At 39.8% G+C, this 19,561-nt stretch overlaps 1 long non-coding RNA gene across 1 annotated transcript; it reads right to left on the bottom strand.

Moving 5' to 3' along the window:
* Positions 1-752: 752 nt before the first annotated feature.
* Positions 753-19,075, bottom strand: LOC121689934. Its single transcript, XR_006024930.1, has 3 exons — positions 19,065-19,075; positions 11,881-11,886; positions 753-934 (listed from the first exon to the last, which is right to left on the bottom strand). It is a non-coding gene; the product is annotated as an uncharacterized LOC121689934 (long non-coding RNA).
* Positions 19,076-19,561: the final 486 nt, after the last annotated feature.

The following is a 19,561-nucleotide window of genomic DNA, read 5'->3' as shown; positions in this document are numbered from 1 at the left end:
TAAATGTCATAATGCCAAATGACACTGCATGAACATATTTATGGAGTCATATACAGTTGAATTCACCCATTTCTCCATGTATGTGGAAAAGGAGAAGATTGTTGGATCTGAATTCCTGTAAGATCAAGGCATTCATGCAATGTGTAAAAATGACTGGGATGGTGGTTAGGAAGATATATTGCCATCCTTTGGCACAAAAAAGCATTGCAGCAGACTATCACATGTAGATGATAAACAATAATTTTCCCTCATATGACTTCTGACAATGCCTGTTCTGGATCCACTACAAAAGCAACACATGCTGAGGTTGAGCAAGAGTCTGGCGTACTGTACTGGTGGGTCCCCAAGAACTCCTCACAACCAATCAAGTGCAGACTCTGGTTTGGTTTGGCAACTTTCGTCACAAATGTAAGAACTTTACAACAGCATACAGAGACATTGTATACATTACATTGAAATTTGTGTTGTATGTCTCAAAAATAAACAAAAAATCACCCATTTTAAGTACTACTTTGTCAGATCTAATATCCTGAAGACTTCACAAATGTAATGCCAAACATCAGCATGTTCCAAACAAATAGGCCTACAGGCACTTTGCGTGTCTTACCATGTAGCTCACCTTATCTGTTGGCTTGAACACTAAAAAAAAATATGGGTCACGACTAAATGAACATAGGACATTGTGAGTCTCCTAGGCCAGACCAGTTAAGAACCACTGGTTTAGAGTAATATAAATGAAATATGTAGGTCTATTTGTTTGGAACATGCTGATGTTTGGCATTACATTTGTGAAGTGTTCAGGATATTAGATCTGACAAAGTAGTACTTAAAATGGGTGATGTTTTATTTATTTTTTTACCCACAAGCTCTGCGACCCACCCAGAATGGTTCTGCGACCCACTTTTGGGTCCTGACCCACCAGTTAAGAAACACTCTAAACCACCTTCTGTAAACCAACTGTATACAACAGTCTACACAGCACTATATTTCTTGTCTATGCACCACCTGTCTATACATTGTATATCACATTGCACTCTTCTACTTTTTTGCACTTCTGGTTAGACACAAACTGCATTTCGTTGTCTTTGTACTCTGCACAATGACAATAAAGTTCTAATCTAATCTAATCTAATCTAATCCAAATTCATCAAAATCTAATCTAATACCAAATTCATCAAAATCATGTCTGAAGCGGTTCTTGACAATCATAAATTGCAGTGCCTCCCATGATGGGATTTCATGAAATCGTACACGTAAAGTGTCTGCGGTTTAGAACATCTCATCACAAAATATTGGGGATTGAAACACATTTTTGCATTTACGTTTTTCAGTAGGACACACTATACCACAAATGAGTGGTTATTGGCTGGGTTGATGTGGCTATTTGAGACATACAACACAAATTTCGTCATCTTGAGCGAAACCGTAAATATGGTTTTCAGCCATGGCTTTAGTGTTAGCTCAATATGGGGGGGGGGGGGCATGCAATGTATACAATGTCTCTGCAACTGTTGTTGTCAGTTGTAGAGTTCTTACATTTGTGACATTACATTTGTGATGTGGCCAAAGTTGCCAAACCAAACCAGAGTCTGCACTTGACTGGTTGTGAGGAGTTCTTGGGGACCCACCAGTACAGTAGTACGCCAGACTCTTGCTCAACCTCAGCATGTGTTGCTTTTGTAGTGGATCCAGAGCAGGCATTATCAGAAGTCATATATAGGGAAAGTTAATGTTTCTCATCTACAGTACATGTGATAGTCTGCTGCAATGCCTTTTTGTGCCAAAGGATGGCAATATATCTTCCTAACCACCATCCCCGTCATTTTTACACATTGCATGAATGCCTTGATCTAATAGTAATTCAGATCCAACAATCTTCTCCTTTTCCACATACATGTCAGGGGGAGAAATGGGAAATTCTGTCTTGTGTATAGGTGAATTCAACTCTATATGACTCCATAATTATGGTTTCATGCAGTGTCATTTGGCATATGACATTTATTTTTATTATTATGATTGTTTTGAAAGATCTACTCTACAAATAGTCATCATAACACTGATTGTATACTCTTTACCAGGAAAAAGCAAGTCCATACTGTATGATTAACATTACAGAGCAACTACGCCTACTTCAAATTACAAGTTTGAAAGTTTACCATCATTTCAAAGTAAACTAGGCCTACTAAAGTAAACTACAAGGCAACATTTTAATCATTCCCCCAGGATCTCTTTAGTTTCATAATGACTTCAATCAGACATGAAATGGCGACCATGCTTATTTAGAAACAAAATGATTAATGAATGAGTTTATTTGACGACATGCAAACCAATCCAATGCAAGGTTTCTCTGCTTCGTCTGCTGTACCTTGGGGTGGCACTTGTCATTGCAGAAACGTATATATTTCTTTCCTCATTGCGATTCGTGACACATGCACTCAAAGCATTGGCTTGTCTTTCTTACATATTAATCTATGCATTCAAGGCTCTGTTCCTTGATAACGTAAGTGATCTGATCCTCCATACCCTCCCACTGAAAACAAAAATCCCCCACCCAACCAATCTCAGTTAAAGATGGAGAAGAAATCAGTCATCCTCACCATCCTCGGTAGCCTCTAGCTTGGTGTCCTTGCAAAATGGGGGTGTGCTGAACACATTGGGGTCTGCCCTGAAGATGTTGTTGAAGTAGCTTTTTCAAAAGAAGACAGATGTGCTATGCATGCTACAATATGTTTAATAGACAGTCATTTCCTTGCTTTGCCACAAGAGAGAGAGTACAGAGGGGGAACAAACTGGCACATGCACTGAGATAACTGGGGAAAGACAACAGGAGCTGCAGTGATGTCTTTTCCATATGGTTAGAAGGGATGGAATTATTATTCTAGCTAAATTAATAACATTCAATGAACTGATTTGATGTAAGGATGTTTTTTGTGATTCTGTATTTCATCACAATGGACTGTGGATTCTTTAAACTGATTAATGTAAGGCTTAAGGCCTTTATTCAGTGAGCAGACATGCCCACATTTTGTTTTCAAAATGGAAAGAAATATTGGTGTGTGTGCTTTTTTCCCCAAATGTAAACAATTTTGAAAAATATTGCTTAAATATAAATGGTTAAATGTTGTTCTATATATCTTAAATATACTTTCCTGCCCATGGCTATTGATGTGGCATTGATGTCTATATGTGTGTGTGTGTGTGTGAATTCCCCTCAGCTAATCTGGTCCCTCTGTCTTTGGCATGACATTGCTGACACCAGCATCTTGCATGTGCAGGGTAGGTTTTGGTTTTTTGAAATCAGATAAAAGCCTGTGCACCATGTTACAGTCTGATGTCTGATACACTGCTGGGCCTAAAAGGTTCATCACGAAAGGAGAGAAAGATTGTGGTGAAATCTGCATCAAAGTGATTTCCACGTTGTCACAGCACCTGTGAATTTAAGTCTAAATAAGCAGGGCCAACTTGACGCTCCATACTGAAGATTGTAGACTACACCACACAGAGATTTTTTACATGGTCAAAAATGGAAGACATAAAATGTGAAATGTTTTGATTTTAATTTTTTTCTAATGTATGACCCCTACACCAGGGGTGTCAAACATAAGGCCCGGGGACAGATCAGGCCCGCCAGCAGGTTTCATGCGGCCCCCCAAATGTTTTGGGTAGGAAGGGAAACTTTGAAGAAAAAAAGATATCCACATCCAGTTTTACAATGTGTAATAAGCAATATGTCTATGGTATGATATATTGATTAAACCTACATGTACCACTACAAACCATCCTTAGGAAGGAAGAGGCTGAAAAAAACTGACATTGTAGGATATTTCAAAAGGGAAAAAGCAATATATTACAGCAGTGCATGGTTTGTATTTGTTTGCTCATGAGGTTATAGTAATGGAGTATATCATCAAACAACACTCTTACACCCATGCAGAAAATGACCACGACGATCTCCACGAGGTCTCATTCCAACAGATTCGGCCCATTGCCTAATATGAGTTTGACACCCCTGACACATTCTAGCAGTCGTGCTACGCCCCTGCAATACGGTAAAGTACTTTTAAGATGCACGTGGCTTGCTAGAACATGTAAGCCTACAGTAGGTCTTAGTTATGACTTGAAGTTTCTTACTAACATCACAATATCCAGTCACTTGTGAGTGTGTGCGTGTGTGTGTGTATACGTGTTTATTTGTGTGTGTGCGTGTGTGCGTGCGTGCGTGCGTACATGTTTGTTTGTGTGCTTGTGTGTGTGTGTGCATGTGTGTGCGTGTGCAAGTGCGTGTGTGTGTGTAGTGTTGACACAGAGAAAAGCATGCGGTTATCTTCAAAGTTGGCTTCTCTTCAGCAGATTTACAAAGATATTCATATCCTACCACGATAAGTCAACCGGAAACGTCACAAATGTCTTTGCTGTTGTAGCCAGAGATGTTGTGCCATTTTTAAAATGCTGTTTTAATAACTGTATGGAGAAACACAAGCCTCCCCACCACGACAAGGTAACAAAAGGGGAGTTTTTTTTTGTTTTTATATCCAGCCTGGATCCTGGACCCCTTCTCTGTGGCTCTTGGTTCTGGCACCCCTATATCAGTTCCTGCTTTATTCTTAGCTTAGTTCTTCCCCTCTGGGTCATATTCATCTGATAAATCAGGCAACTGTGAGTTTGTACAGCTAGTACCATGACATTCTGTGCAAGGGAGTCCATGTTTTTTGCATGTGCATCTCTTTGTGCTGCAGTCTTTCTTGCAACTACAGCGGACTACATCTAATATTTGTTAGGCTCATCGGTCATTATTGGCATAAATCTCTCATCCAAAACATGCCACCCCCAGTCTTTTGGGTCCATACCTTCACTTCCCCCTTTCCACTCCATCATTTGGTAAAAGACCCGAAGACTATGGAACTTTGCAGCTGTTGACGTTGGAGGAGAGATTGAGGTTCCACTGGAGATGAGTTTTGAGTTACTTTAGTACAGAATCGCCTGTATCTTAGCATATCCAGTGAGTCATCCTTTAATTCAGAATCGCCTGGTTATTATTGTCATGATGCTATTCATAAATAATGAGCTGTAAAGTAACTCAGACTTTAACAAAAACATTTTTTTTAAAGGATATCGACTAATTATCGTTATCGTCAAAATCCCAAAAAATATCGAGATATTATTTTTTGTCCATATCGCCCACCCCTAATATCCAGTGATTCATCCTTTAATACAGAATCGCCTGTATCTTAGCATATCCAGTGAGTCATCCTTTAATACAGAATCGCCTGTATCTTAGCATATCCAGTGAGTCATCCTTTAATACAGAATCGCCTGTATCTTAGCATATCCAGTGATTCATCCTTTAGTACAGAATCGCCTGTATCTTAGCATATCCAGTGATTCATCCTTTAGTACAGAATCGCCTGTATCTTAGCATATCCACTGATTCATCCTTTTCGCCCCCATACAGTGCTACTAGAGCTTTTTCACCTGCTGCAATGATGATGCCTTTTCCCACATTTTCCTGTGACTGGCTGAACACCTTAGCTTGTTTGAGAAAGCTAGTGTCGTTCTTTACTTTTTTCAGTGCCATTCCCTTTCCTATGCCAAATAGACGAAATCACAGCCTAAAATGGCATGGATAAAGAGGAGATTGTCACACACCTTGGGACCCAGTAAAACCTTCATCTGCTTTATGCACCATATCCGTCTTGTGTTTGTTGCTTTCTTTGGTTCTGGTGCCAGAAACAGCTCCTGTGCATTCACATCAGCATGATGCAACAAGAGTACTAGCAAGTCTGTGTCATCACCTACTAAGACTGTGTCTTTTGTTCTTGCAGAGGCAATGGCAGTTTGGACAATGAGCACATATGCATCGTGCTTTGCATGGTCTGTGATACACCCAGCCCTCTCAAGTTCAGGCTCGGACTGGTAATCTGTACAACCGGGCAAATGCCCAGTGGGCCGGACCACATGTGTTTTTTTTTTATTTTTTAAAGTTATTTAGCCTATTTGCGGCCCGTCATGTAGGCATAGGCCTAGCCTATGCAGTTGCATCCATTTGGCTTGGGGGTCAATCATTTTGTCCTCTTCATGACAGGTTCAGTGTGTGTTACGATCGCGCCCCCCCTGGCCCACCCCTCAAGTGGATTTGTCCAAGCAGCCGCTAGGTTTGTGGGGAAATAAAGCCTACGAGTGCATGGTAGCCTAGGCTGTATAAGTGCCCTCCGCTGGCTGGTGTTCACATCATCACAGTTTAACCTCTGGTAGGCTATCACCACAAGTGCCTACTATATCCTACTAAATGTTTTTGCCCAAGTTTGTGTGCCGTCATCACATTTTGCAAAATCAGGCTACCTTCGTTACCTACCAGTTGATAGCCTACTTTTTACCTGCATCGACTCGCGATTGATTGTGCATTGATTGTGCAACACTCATCTTGTCACGCCTTGTTGCTGCGCTGTTGTCCCATGTGGAATTTCAGATTTTCTGATCATTTGGATTTTTTCATTTATAGGACTGAACTTGTTACTGACATTTGGACTGTTTCTGGCCATGGACTGTTTTCCCCTGGACTTCCTGTTTTTGTTTTTTTTACGCATTCATTTGAATTTCTGCTCTGCCTTTGCCTGCTGAATTTTAAGCACCTGTTTTTGTTTGAAGATTGTTTTTGTTTTCAATGCACATTAAATCACAGTTAAAACGGTGACTCTCTTTGTTGTGTCCTTTTTCTGGGTCCAGCCTCTGGCCTACTGGGCGTAGCATCTTCATGATTACAGACAGCAGCCCTTTGTTTTGATCAATATGCTATACTAATAACACTAAACAAGATCGGACAACTGCTTGTTAGCCAGTTACAATTGAGGACCAAGTCTTATAATAAATATATTATATATAATAAAGTTGCTTAAGCTTAATTAATATATTAGTAATACTGTATATAACTATAGTATTGGGGACCCTTATAATAAAGTTGGTTAAGCTTAATTAGTATATAACTATTAGTCAGACGTTGAAGCGACTGAGACCAAAACTGGCTTATCACATTTATTCCTTTAGGAAAAGTTACTGTAAAACAAAACATGCCTTCAGGCACTGGCGTACATAAAACAGCATCTGCACAAGCAAAATAAAAAGAAGTACACTAAGTTGAATGGGCTATATTACATGCATCATTCATATACCATCCCTGTCAGCCCTACTAGCAATGGAGAAATGCGACATGGAATGTTCAGGTGCACAGAACGACAGTTAATTAATATTCTAAGAGACATTCACAGACGTAGACCCCTAAACATTCAGAAACTTGACCATACGGAGATAATGCATAAACATAATGCTAAACTTACTGTACATTAATTACCTGCTAGACTGAATTGCACTTTCCATAAACTAAACTACACTGAATGCATGGAAAGTTGCTATCAGAATTTACAGCTAGTCACGTAAGACTCGGTGTGTATGAACTCGTCTCGTGGTCATAATGAAAACATGAATACACTTTCTCTGTTGCTAGAATTGCACCCAAATCCTAACAATACATGTAAAGTAATATAATACAGGTGATATGTTGAAGTTTTCAACTTTTTACAGTTACAAAATTAAAACAAAGTGGGGAGTGCTTTATACAGTCAACCTACCTAATGCAAAGCATACCGCTTTATAGGCAACAACACAAGGACAAAATAGCAGAGCTGCAGTACACCGTTTCTCCAAAGGGGGCTTCAAAACACCAATCTCAATAAAGCTGCTTAATTACGGCTGCTTAATTACTTAATTACATTGGGTTTTGAAAATTGGCCGGCGGGCCACACAACAAAAAATAATGTGTATATGTATATCAGAGGTGGGAGTAAGTGTGCACATGTGCAAGTCACAAGCAAATCTCAAGTCTTAACCTTCAAGTCTCAAGCAAGTCCAAGTCATTTTTTGTGACAGTCAAGCAAGTCAAGTCAAGTCATAGCTTGGGTCAAGCAAGTCAAGTCATAGCCAAATCATTGAAATTCATGATGATTTACCCATGTTTTCATTTTAAAATAAGCTACAATAGGCTAGTTATGAACTGCTGGAGTTTTATTTGTAACAAACAAATAGACATTGCATTCATTCAAGCCACATAGCCTACATCTGAACGGTTTATAAAATAAGATGAAATGTATACGAATAAAAATAAATGTATTTCAAGTAGACCTATTATAAAATAGCTTATTATTGTTTCAATATGCTTCAAATATTAGGTAGCCTAAGCTACATCAAATCATGAAAATATATTCAAACAGTTCAAGTTACACCTGTCCTGACCTGTCACATCTCCAGGGAACCAATAATTAAGTGTGCTTGCAAAGCAGCACACTTATTGTTCTTCTTAAGTTTTATTAAGTGTGCTTGCAAAGCAGCACACTTATTGTTCTTCTTAAGTTTTCTTATTCCTGTAAGCCCGATTTATGGCCAGCTCCTGCTCCAAGACCTTTTGAGATATCACCACCGGTCCAACTCTGGAACGTCCGGCCGGAACTGGTGTAGTGTGGAAATTGAAAATGATGTCACTGACCCATGTCATTCTTCCTCCATATTGGATTGAATAGAAAGCGAAACTAAAGTTTCACAGGTCACAAATTTGGTCCGAACTTTACGAAACTTGACGTACATGATCCTTGGACCAAGCCTCACAAAATTACAGAAAGGATTTTTGATTTTCAGAAGCGTTTACCCGTCACAGCCAAACGAAATCGGCGGCGAAGCTCCGAAACAGGAAATTGTCAATATCTCAGGAACACTGTCACATATCGATACCAAATTTTGTATATGAACTCGGGACTCCAATGTGAGGGTGCATAAGCTTTCACATTTGCAGTTGTACTCAGGGCTCTCAAGTTTTGAGGACAGGCAAGAGTGAGATCCCCCCCCCCCCCTTCGAGGGTTAAAGGGGTGGCTGGTCAGACGGGTTGGTTGCGAGAATGGAGGTGTTTCATTAATAATACTACAACTTTTTGTTGCTGTTATTAATACACCTTCAGATGTTCCAGTGTAACAGAGGTTGTTTCGTCAGCCGCTCACGGCCCTCGAACCCGCCACCTCAACACACCGGCATGGGAGTCGAGCATGGGAGTCGAGCGCTCTAACCACTGAGCTACAAGCCCAAGCTTCCAACTGAGTGGTTAGAGCCGTTCTTAAGGTTAGGGGTGTGAGGATTTACACGCGCAACTAGCATCACCAGCTAGCATACACCAGCCCCAGGTCAGTTACCAGTTGATCCAATATTAGTTGTGCAGAAATATAGCCCATCTTATACACACCAATTGAATTGAAATAGAAATTGTATAGATTTGTATTTTTTGTAATTATTCCACATTTAGTGTAGTCATATCAGAACCTGAAGTAGCCTACAATCCAAATGCAAGCATTAAACTTCAGAGTATTACCTTTCATTTGAAAGATTATGCTTATAAGGGGTTCATAATATGCAGTAAGCATTTGATTGCCAGTATGCATTTTGGATAACCCAAAGTCTTATGGGGAGTTTTCATAGGGCATTTTACAAAATGCATGAGTATACCTTGGCAAATAATAGTCTAAAGTAGGTTACTCATGTTGTCATTCTATATTGATCTACTTTTGCACACAACATGACAAGACCTAATGCTAGGACTCAAGTCATATCAAGTCAAGACCTAGAGGGCTGAAATGTGGTCAGTTCAAAGGTGCTTGTTATCCGGTAGAAAAAGAAAAGAATAATCTAGCCTTTGTAACTTTGTGTCAGTATATCACAGTTATTCTAATTGTTTTCCAACAGTGCCTCAGCTTTCCAAAAGAGAGCAGGCATTTGATTATTGGATAAAGTATGTAGGAGCAATGCCCTCCTAAGTCAAAATGGGGCAACAGTATAATTTATAATTGCTCGGATTTGCAAAAAAAAGATTTGACACATGGAACTAACAATTCCATAATGGGCCTTTTCACCAGAGAGGGTTAAAGCGGAGCGAGAGGCGCAAACGTTCGACAATTTCCGCGTTCGATTATTGCAAGGGGGAGGGGTGGGAAATCCCCCTTTATGCAGACCAGAGTAAACCCTCGCTGCACTAATGTCAATGGAGACTTGTGGAATTTTACCAATAAATTGGTCATTATGTCTTTCTGGATTTGTTGAGGGTTTTTTGGAAATTTTTGTCATAATCTGTAAGTGTTTGGGATCATTTCAAGCCTAAAAGTGTAATTTTTTAGCGTTCGGATTTGTGATAAACTAACTTAATATCAGACCATGCCGCTGCCAGTTAGTGTCCGGTTGTTAGCATGCTAGCTATCCTCTTAGCTAAGGTAAAATTTTAAACGGAGAAGTGTAATTTCTTTGAAATGACAACTAGCTGAATAACATTACTTACATTAGTTAAAGTGGATAGTTTATACTCAAGTGAATTTGCAACAGTATATTAAGTTTAAGTGAAGTCCTTCAACTACTAGTCACTTGTTAGCGCATAGCTGTATTGCCATAGCTACTCCCATCCACTTGTATAGCATTTTAAGCTAGCGTTAGCTAGCTAGCTAGCTCAGTTCACATGACTAATTAAATTATTAATATCATGTCCTAAAGAATGATTCATTGGTATCATATATGATTTTAGACAATAATACTGTGAACACAATTAGGTTTATCTGTTCTTATTGCTTATTAAGAGAGAAAGTTTATTTAGTGACGTAAGGTGACACTCCCACTTATGCAGACCGGAACTGTCCCGTTTTGCTCCCATAGTAACGAATTACGTTGCTCTATCTTGCTAGTAATCAAGGATCTTTGTTTTCACCACCTCTGAGCATCCACTAATCTGGACCTTTTAGGGGGCTTTCCTCTCTCAGGGTGAATGAGAGGATGCTTAATTGCTTTTTACCCGACATTTTTGAATACAGATGCAATGATTAATGCATCCATGGCCAGGATATAATTATATAATATGACATGATTTTAAAAGTGACCTATAACAATAGGCTATGCAATAAGCTACTATTCAAACGAACACTTAAATTATATTGTTCTTAAACAACGAGTAGGAAAACTATAGTAACTAATGAGTGATTGAAATAAATGAAGTTATTACCTGATTATCCTGTTCTCTTCCACCTCCAGTTGGTTCTCTTCCAACTCCACCTCGTTTACCACCTCCGCTATGCATTCACCGAAGGCCGAGACCAGAGAGGGTTCAAGCGGAGCTAGTAATCAAGGATCTTTGCCGAGACTGCTCACGAAACTGAAACTCAGAGTTCGCCCGGCAACAAAACAAAACTATTCCCTGATTGGTTGAGAAATCTTATTTTCTGATTGACCGATAGGTTAGTAACTGAACAGCTCTGAGCTGAATGAGCGCACAGACAGCAACGTTATGTGACACGTTTGTAAAATATAGCCCTTAGAAATGTATGTTAATAAATGTCTCGTTGTGAGAAATGCCATGTGTGGCGTGTGAGCGTGTGAAGTCATTGAAATGCGTGCATTGAGAGGTCTGGTTGTACTTCATTCACAATGCCTTCCAAGTATGCACAATGTCTCTGAGAAACCTTGCCCAATCATGAAATCCTTGCTCAGCCATGGGATAGTATGGACTTACGAACTGAAATGGTAAGGAGAACATTAGCTATTTATTGCTGACATAGTACAGTTATTTTCACATTGACGGTATTCAAAATAAAATTTTCATTATTGTTAAATATCATGAGAGGAGATGTATGTTGCTAATTGGGATTTATGTTGTTTAGCGTAATTCCATGGTCATTTGATATGAGATGCTTGCACTCATCACTTGTAACTTTAGGACTGCTATTTCAAAGTCAAAGTCAAAGTCAAAGTCAAAGTCAGCTTTATTGTCAATTTCTTCACATGTTCCAGACATACAAAGAGATCGAAATTACGTTTCTCTCTATCCCACGGTGAAGACAAGACATATTTTACCAATTTAAGTCCACAGACAAACATAACATTCAAGTAAACAAAAAAGTAAGTAAATAAGAGGGCACATATAATAATGAAAAAAAAATAAGAGCAGCAAAATTTGGTTTAAATTGTGCATAGACAGTCAATAAAATACTAGTGCAAAGTCAGGCCAATAAAAGGCTTGGGTAGTTCTGTTTGACCTAAGTAAGAAAGAAAGTGACATAGTGGTGCAAGTTATGTAAGAGCAGCAGATGTGTTGTGTTTTCAGGACAACAACAAGTTGTAAAGTGTACAAGTGTGCAAGTGTGCAAGTGGAGTAGTGCACGCGGCCATTGTGGGTCCAATGTCCAGGATGTTATGTAGCTGAGGGTGGAGGGGGGAGAGGAGGGAGAGAGTTCAGCATCCTTACAGCTTGGTGTATGAAGCTGTTGGTGAGTCTGGTAGTGCGGGAGCGCAGGCTTCTGTACCTCTTCCCAGAGGGCAGTAGATCGAACAGATTGTGAGCGGGGTGACTTGCATCACTCACAATTTTGGTCGCCTTGCGGGTGAGGTGGGTGGTGTAAATGTCCTTCAGGGAGGGGAGTGAAGCACCAATAATCCTTCCAGCTGTGTTCACTATGCGCTGCAGGGCTTTCCTGTTGTATTCAGTGCAGCTTCCGCCCCACACAGCGATACAGCTGGAGAGGATGCTCTCAATGGTGCCTCGGTAGAATGTGGTCATGATGGCTGGTGGAGCACTTGCTCGCCTGAGTTTCCGCAGGAAGTACAGGCGGCGCTGAGCTCTCTTCGCCAGTGATGCAGTGTTGGTGGTCCAGGAGAGGTCTTCGCTGATGTGCACCCCCAGGAATTTGGTGCTGCTCGCTCTCTCCACCACAGCACCGTCGATGGTCAGTGGCAGGTGTTGGGTGTGACCTCTCCGGAAGTCAACAACAATCTCTTTGGTCTTGCTGACGTTCAGCAGGAGGTTGTTGTCCCTGCACCACGTGGTCAGATGGTCGACCTCCAACCTGTATTGGGTCTCGTCGCCCTTGGTGATGAGACCCACCAGAGTTGTGTCGTCAGCAAATTTCACTATGTGATTGTTGCTGTAGGTTGCAGTGCAGTCATGCGTCAGCAGGGTGAAGAGCAGCGGACTGAGCACGCAGCCTTGGGGGGCCCCTGTGCTCAGTGTGATGCTGCTTGAGGTATTGTTGCCAACACGTACTACTTGGGGCCTCTGACAGAGGAAGTCCAGTAGCCAGTTGCAGAGGTAGGTACTGAGTCCCAGTTTGTCCAGTTTGCAGATGAGTTGTTGTGGTATTATGGTGTTGAATGCAGAACTGAAGTCTATAAACAGCAATCTCACATATGAGTCTCTTTTTTCCAGGTGGGTGAGGGCTGGGTGGAGGGCAGAGCAGATTGCATCCTCTGCTATTTTTTTTACTAACAGTAATTCACGAAGCACTTTAGCACTAAAAGTAGCACCTAAGTCTGTGACAGCTTAAAAGAAGTGGCGAGGACACGATGTTTTGAAATGTGCCTACTATTGTCTACAGGAGCTTCCAATCGCGAGGGAACTTGCATTGTAGGCATAACTAAGGGATGCAATAACACCACCAACCAAAACTAGCCTACTCATTGTCAACATGTACATTAAATGTAACGTTTCATGTGAATCAAATTAAAATGTTTTCTTTGCAAACGTAGGCATAGGCATATGGTGACAGATTAATTTAATAATGCTGCTGTGTGAATCACGGTAAGCGCGAATGAAGTGGCCACTTCTTAATGGGACCCACTGTATGGAAGTGGGCTAAGTAAAATAGAGGTTTCAAATAAGATAAGGTTAATCAGAATTCTAAGATATGCCCGCTTGACAACGGCAGAGATAGAACTGGCCTTTGGCCATAGCAACCATCCATTTAGAACGATTGGCCTTCATAGCAACCAAAGATCTGAGCTGTGTTGCAATGTGAGGCAAAGTATAGAAAGGTGATGAAATATACAGAGACAGGTCAGGAAATATAGTGCAATGAAGACAGTAGTATACAGTTGATTTACAGACGGTGGTTTAGAGTAATATGAAGTATTCCTTTATTCTGAGATACATCTGAGATAGGCTACATCAATAGGCTCTCAAAACAACCACACAAAACAATCCCAGACATACATAAGGTCTTTATAGAGAAAATGCATATAGATTATTTGTCAAATAAACCAGTATAACATAATTTGTGGGATGGAATATATAATTCACACTCATAGCTCATATTTTTAAAAATAAATCAGTGAAAAAGTATCCTGACAAACAAGCAGCTTTTTAATGCCTTGGTCATATTTCATAATTTCATTTCCTCTGTAGGTTACCTGATAGCCCAGTTTGAGAGGCGCAAGATGCGTGACATTATTTATTTTTGCAGCCAATCACTGCTGTTGTGTTGATCTCAAGGGGCCATGTCAACCCATTCCATAACCACTCATTTCATGTATAGCGCCACCTAGTTAAACACAAAAAAGCAAAAAATTAGGTGTTTTCATCACAATATCACTGGCTGACATGGTCAAAACTGCACGAAATTGAAAGTGTAGGATCATTATGACACCCTCCGAATGCATGCCAAGTTTCGTGGACTTTCGTTCATGGGGGCCTTACAATAAAATAATTTATGTGTACATTTAGTGACCGTACACCAACAAGGATTCCCGGGACACTGAAAGACCGGGGTACACGAAACTTGGTGGGCATGTAACCCCACATGGATAGCATGGAACCATCATTTTTCGTTTTGATCTGTAGCCCCCCCGCTGGACTGGACCCCCCGAAAGAAGGGTAGGGCAGACACAGTTTTCTGTAAATATCTTGAGAACCATAGGGCCTAGGATGACCAATTTTTTCCGTATGTTTGCCTCCAGGGGTCATCTTAACCCATTCCATGTGCACACATGTGCATAAACAGATACATACGCACACATATACATTCACAGTAATCATACGTATGACACATACTCACACAGTAGACATATACGCATGCATGCACATGCACAATCACAGGCATTTACGCAGGCACACACACAAGCACGCACACACACCCACACACATAAACATGTACACGCACACATGCACACAAGAATTTCTCAGAATAATGAACAGGCAAGATGGGGGTGGGGTTGTATAAAATTAATTTTACATGTGAAATCTATGAACTAATCATGTTTTGGTACTTGTTGTCTAGCAGATACCAGTGAGAATTGAGTGTGGATTATGCAATTTAGTGAGACAGTTAGAATCATATAGGCCTTTCAGCGTGATTTATTTTTGTGGAAAAAATGTGCTGGACTGGGCGGCGGTCATATTCTGTACCGCTCTGCGGTACATCTAGTTAATAAAACAATGATATAGAATAGAAACATCTGGAATCTATTTATTTCATCTTAAAGTTGGCTACAAAGAGCTAGCCTGGCCTCGGCCTGTCTACGTACTTCCGGTCGATTTCTTCTCCCTACAGTACTCCGTCTGGAATAAGTTGATTCGCGCTCATTTACTTCGGCAGTTGGGCAGCCAACCAACCAGCGAATAGAGGGCGTCCCTGAGAGAGCGATTACGTACCCAGGCATGGTGTTTCAATTACTACGTCCCCGCCCCTGAAGCAGATCGCTTGGAATACATCAACGTAGGGAGCGAAAAGGGCTTATACTTATGAAATCTTTGAGCAAATGTGAATAATAGTTTAGCCTATTAACAGGAGTGTCTCGAACAAAGTCACAGTGGAGTAAGATGTAATATCGTCAGCTAAACTTTAGTCATAGATTTTGTCACTTGAAATAGGCTACGAACGTACCCGAGTCAGGCTACAGGCTAGTTTAGGCTACATGGTCGCGTCAAAATCGCTATTTTTCAAACACTAGGAAGGCTCGACATAACTTAAAACTTTGATCGAAGCATCATCAGTGTCTCTACATATGAACTCGAGCATTAAGAACATTGTTCGTGTACACATAGTTTACTAAAAAGAAAGATTTTGGACAACTCACTCCTTGCAAGATGGCAGCGAGCAGAAAAAACAAGTGAGTTGTGTACACCAACTCTGTGTACACCAACAATGTTCTCAATGCTCGAGTTCATGTGTAGAGACACTGATGATACTTCGATCAAAGTTTCATGTTGTGTCGAGCCTTCATAGTGTTTGAAAAATAGCGATTTTGACGCGATTGTATCAAAAAAGTAGTAGCCCTATAGGAATCCCATTCAAAAGGTAATTTCACCTGAAAACGACAACGCATACAAGCTTAAAAGTGGCGCTTTGGACGTACTTAAGCATTTATATGAAAGTTTGACTTGGGCGTCATTCATGTCACGTAATGTGTGAGTCAGAGGTCGGAAACTGGGGCTAGATTTTGCTAACAGAGTTGCCCAGTTGCCCTGGGGCTCGTGATCACTTTTGTCGTCACGTTGTAGTTCGTTTGTAGTCCATGTGGCCTTTCATGTCCAACAGTTTTAATGTGAACTTAGGAATCTGCCGTTTTTGTCACTTGAAAGCTGCATATCTTTCTTTCATAAGCGTCTTACACTATATTTTAAGCAAATACAGTTGTTTATTTAGGATTAGTGAGTATGTTTTAACCTTTGTTGTGGCATCCGTGTTTGTCACACACTCCGACGGCAAAGCACATGAACACTTGCTGTGGGAAAAACAAAGTAGCCACGGGGGCGGTCCTTGTCATTCCGAAGTGCCTTGAATGCACCCGATGCACCCGTGCTTGTTATGGGCGTGCTGCAGTGAAACTCCTCTGTATGACGAAAAGCCGGTTGTTAGTGATTGGTTCAAAGCGGTTCAAAGGAACTCCAATGATTTTTAAACCTCAAACTGTGCTGTTAAAAAGTAGTTTGTCAAGGGTCTTAGGGTTTGGCACAAATGGCAGAAGTCAGGCAGAAATGGTGTGAATGATGATATTTATTTTTCCATCACCAAAAGTATTGCAAAATTATAGGAGAAAATAATGCAACGAAAAGAAAAAGAAAATAGAAACAAAAATACTTGATAAACGAAACAAAAAGGCTATGGCTATATTCAGCCAGAAACAACAGCACTAGATTTAACAACACTAGGCTTTTAGGCTTAGTAGGTTTTACATAATACCTTGCGCTATAAGCAACAGCAAGTAGTTCTGTTCCTTGAGCGATCTCCCATCAAGTGACAATCACCCATTTTATGCATTGGCAAAACCCACACCTAATTGGTAACTACCATTCGTCTATACACAGGCAGGGGTGTTTACTCATAATATCATAAATTCACATCAAACACCGGTACACAATAAGAACACATAAGGCCTACTTAATAATATCAATGCATGGACACATGCCATTACATACAAAGTACAGAGTCGAATAACAATAATGGATTTAGCAAGGACGCAAGTGTGTCGTTCGCGAACGTACCCTTCCATATAGCCATCCGGTATCGGGAGCGCGCTTCCTAGAAGCCCCAGGAAATCACCGGCCATAGCGACGGTAAGAAGTTGCACTTTTGAAACATCAAATACACAAACACCGTACAACACTCACATATTTTCTTATTACAGAAAATGTATACAGGCTTTGCAGTTTCTAAATCGATGCTTATTTTACCGTAACAAATCTGAGTTTTGCCGCGAGTGAATGAAATAGAAATGAATGAAATGAGTGTGAATGCGTGGGAAAATGTTTGGAGTGATTCCACGTCATGTATGCATCCATCGGCTAAACACACTCAAACTCAACCTAACGCAACACAGTCCATGGCAATGAATATTAATAGTTTGACCACATGTACATTATGAACACAAGTCCATTGTTTAAAAGTACTACATGTTTTAAGTTTGGTGCGGCCATTATATGGTCGCGTGAGGACGCGCAGATAGCCGTGGCATCACATGTGCCCTCCCACCCGGAAATAAACGTACGCCTATGGATCTAGGCCAGACTCTCTGCAAAGTCAGAGTTTGGTTTCCAGGCTAACAAAGAGCATTCATAGCCTAGAGAAAACGATACATTTTTCTTTATCTGCAATGTTCCAGGAAGATAGGCTTACATTTATGGGTCATTCTTCAATTAGGGGAACTTTTATGTCCCCAGGTTATAAATTCATGTTAGAAATACTATATTACAAAATAAATAGTTTAGTTATTTCAAATAATGTTTATTGCACCACCAAAAAAAGTAATACACTAAAATCTTTATGATTTATATTTTTAAAACTGTTTTTAACACCAACATTTGGCTACTTAGGCCTTGTCCCTAACCCAGACTTTCAAACTTTTCTGCTCTTAAAATGTGATTAAATGTTATCATTTCATTAAAAAATCACAACATATGTTTAAATATTAACTTAAAAATGCATTTTATGCATTATTTTGGTTCACATCTATACAGTTTCTGAATATTTTTAACAATTTAGTATTGTCCCCCAACAATACCGTCATTACCGCGACAGTCTATGATTACTACTAGGATTTTTTTAGGATAAGACTTGTTTGTGCTGTAACCATGGAAATTAATAGTGACAGGGAAGCACATGTCAGCCATGAGAGAAGAGTGATATCTGATGTCTGAAAAAGTAAGTAATTTAATCATGTGTTCCTTCTGATCATGGAGTAGACTTATTCAGCGTCATTACCATAAATGCTGTTGCAGCAATATTTTTATGAAAAAAAATGAAATATTCACATTATTTATGTGTATTTAAAGTTCATGTTGTACTAGCTGATGAATGATGTTAGCAAATCCATGACCTAGTATCTTTTTTCCTGAAATAAGATGAAAAATGTCATTACCGCAACCGTCATCACCAACACAAAACTTGTCGTGATGGTGATGGCGGTAATGACAAGTTTTCTGTTTCACCATCTATATTTTATCATCTGTTTAGAAATTAAGCTAAAGAAGCCTAATGGTGTGATGTTGCAATGAAACTCAAGTGAGATACCTTACTTCCTAAAACTAATTTACCCAATTTTTTTCAACCAGCATGACTCCCAAGACATTAGCAGAAAGGTCTAGAGAATACAGGGGGAAAGTATAGGAAGACCTCTTTTTTCTGTCAGTCAAGGAACAATAATAAATGCTAGGCCTACAAATATTTTATGCAAATATCTAACCTTATACTGACTTAACCTTAACTTTTACAGATGTCCACTCTAGCACACATTTAACATTGGAAGTATACCAATGACCAGTTGCCATGAAACATTTATTTGTATCTTCCTAGGGATGCAGATTAAACAACAAAAAGAAAGAAAAAAACATAAATAATCCATATTTCAAAGAGGTTTCATTTTAGGCCTGAAATATGCATTGTTAAACCATGCCATCTTTTTCCTACCGGTAATAATCTCAATATAGTTTTTTTTCATATTTTCTGCTGTTTTATGCCATTGTTTCATGTGATTCTCTAGAATTTTTTTTAGAGGTTTCTGGTTTAGTTTAGTCCCTATTTTTGTCTATTCAAACATTCCCATTTTTTCATTGCTTGTCATTACCAAAACAGCATGTCATTACCGCCACGTTACTTAATTTACAGTAAAAATACTTTAAAAATAGCTTTATCGTCAATATTGAGCTGCTACATGAAAAGCTTAATGAAATACTTAAACACATATTCAAAGAAAAAATATCATATCTAAAACTACTTTTGCAGAAAT

Source organism: Alosa sapidissima, chromosome 18, assembly GCF_018492685.1.
Source record: "Alosa sapidissima isolate fAloSap1 chromosome 18, fAloSap1.pri, whole genome shotgun sequence".
NCBI classification, from domain to species: domain Eukaryota; kingdom Metazoa; phylum Chordata; class Actinopteri; order Clupeiformes; family Clupeidae; genus Alosa; species Alosa sapidissima.
This window is presented reverse-complemented; position numbering and strand designations above follow the sequence as displayed.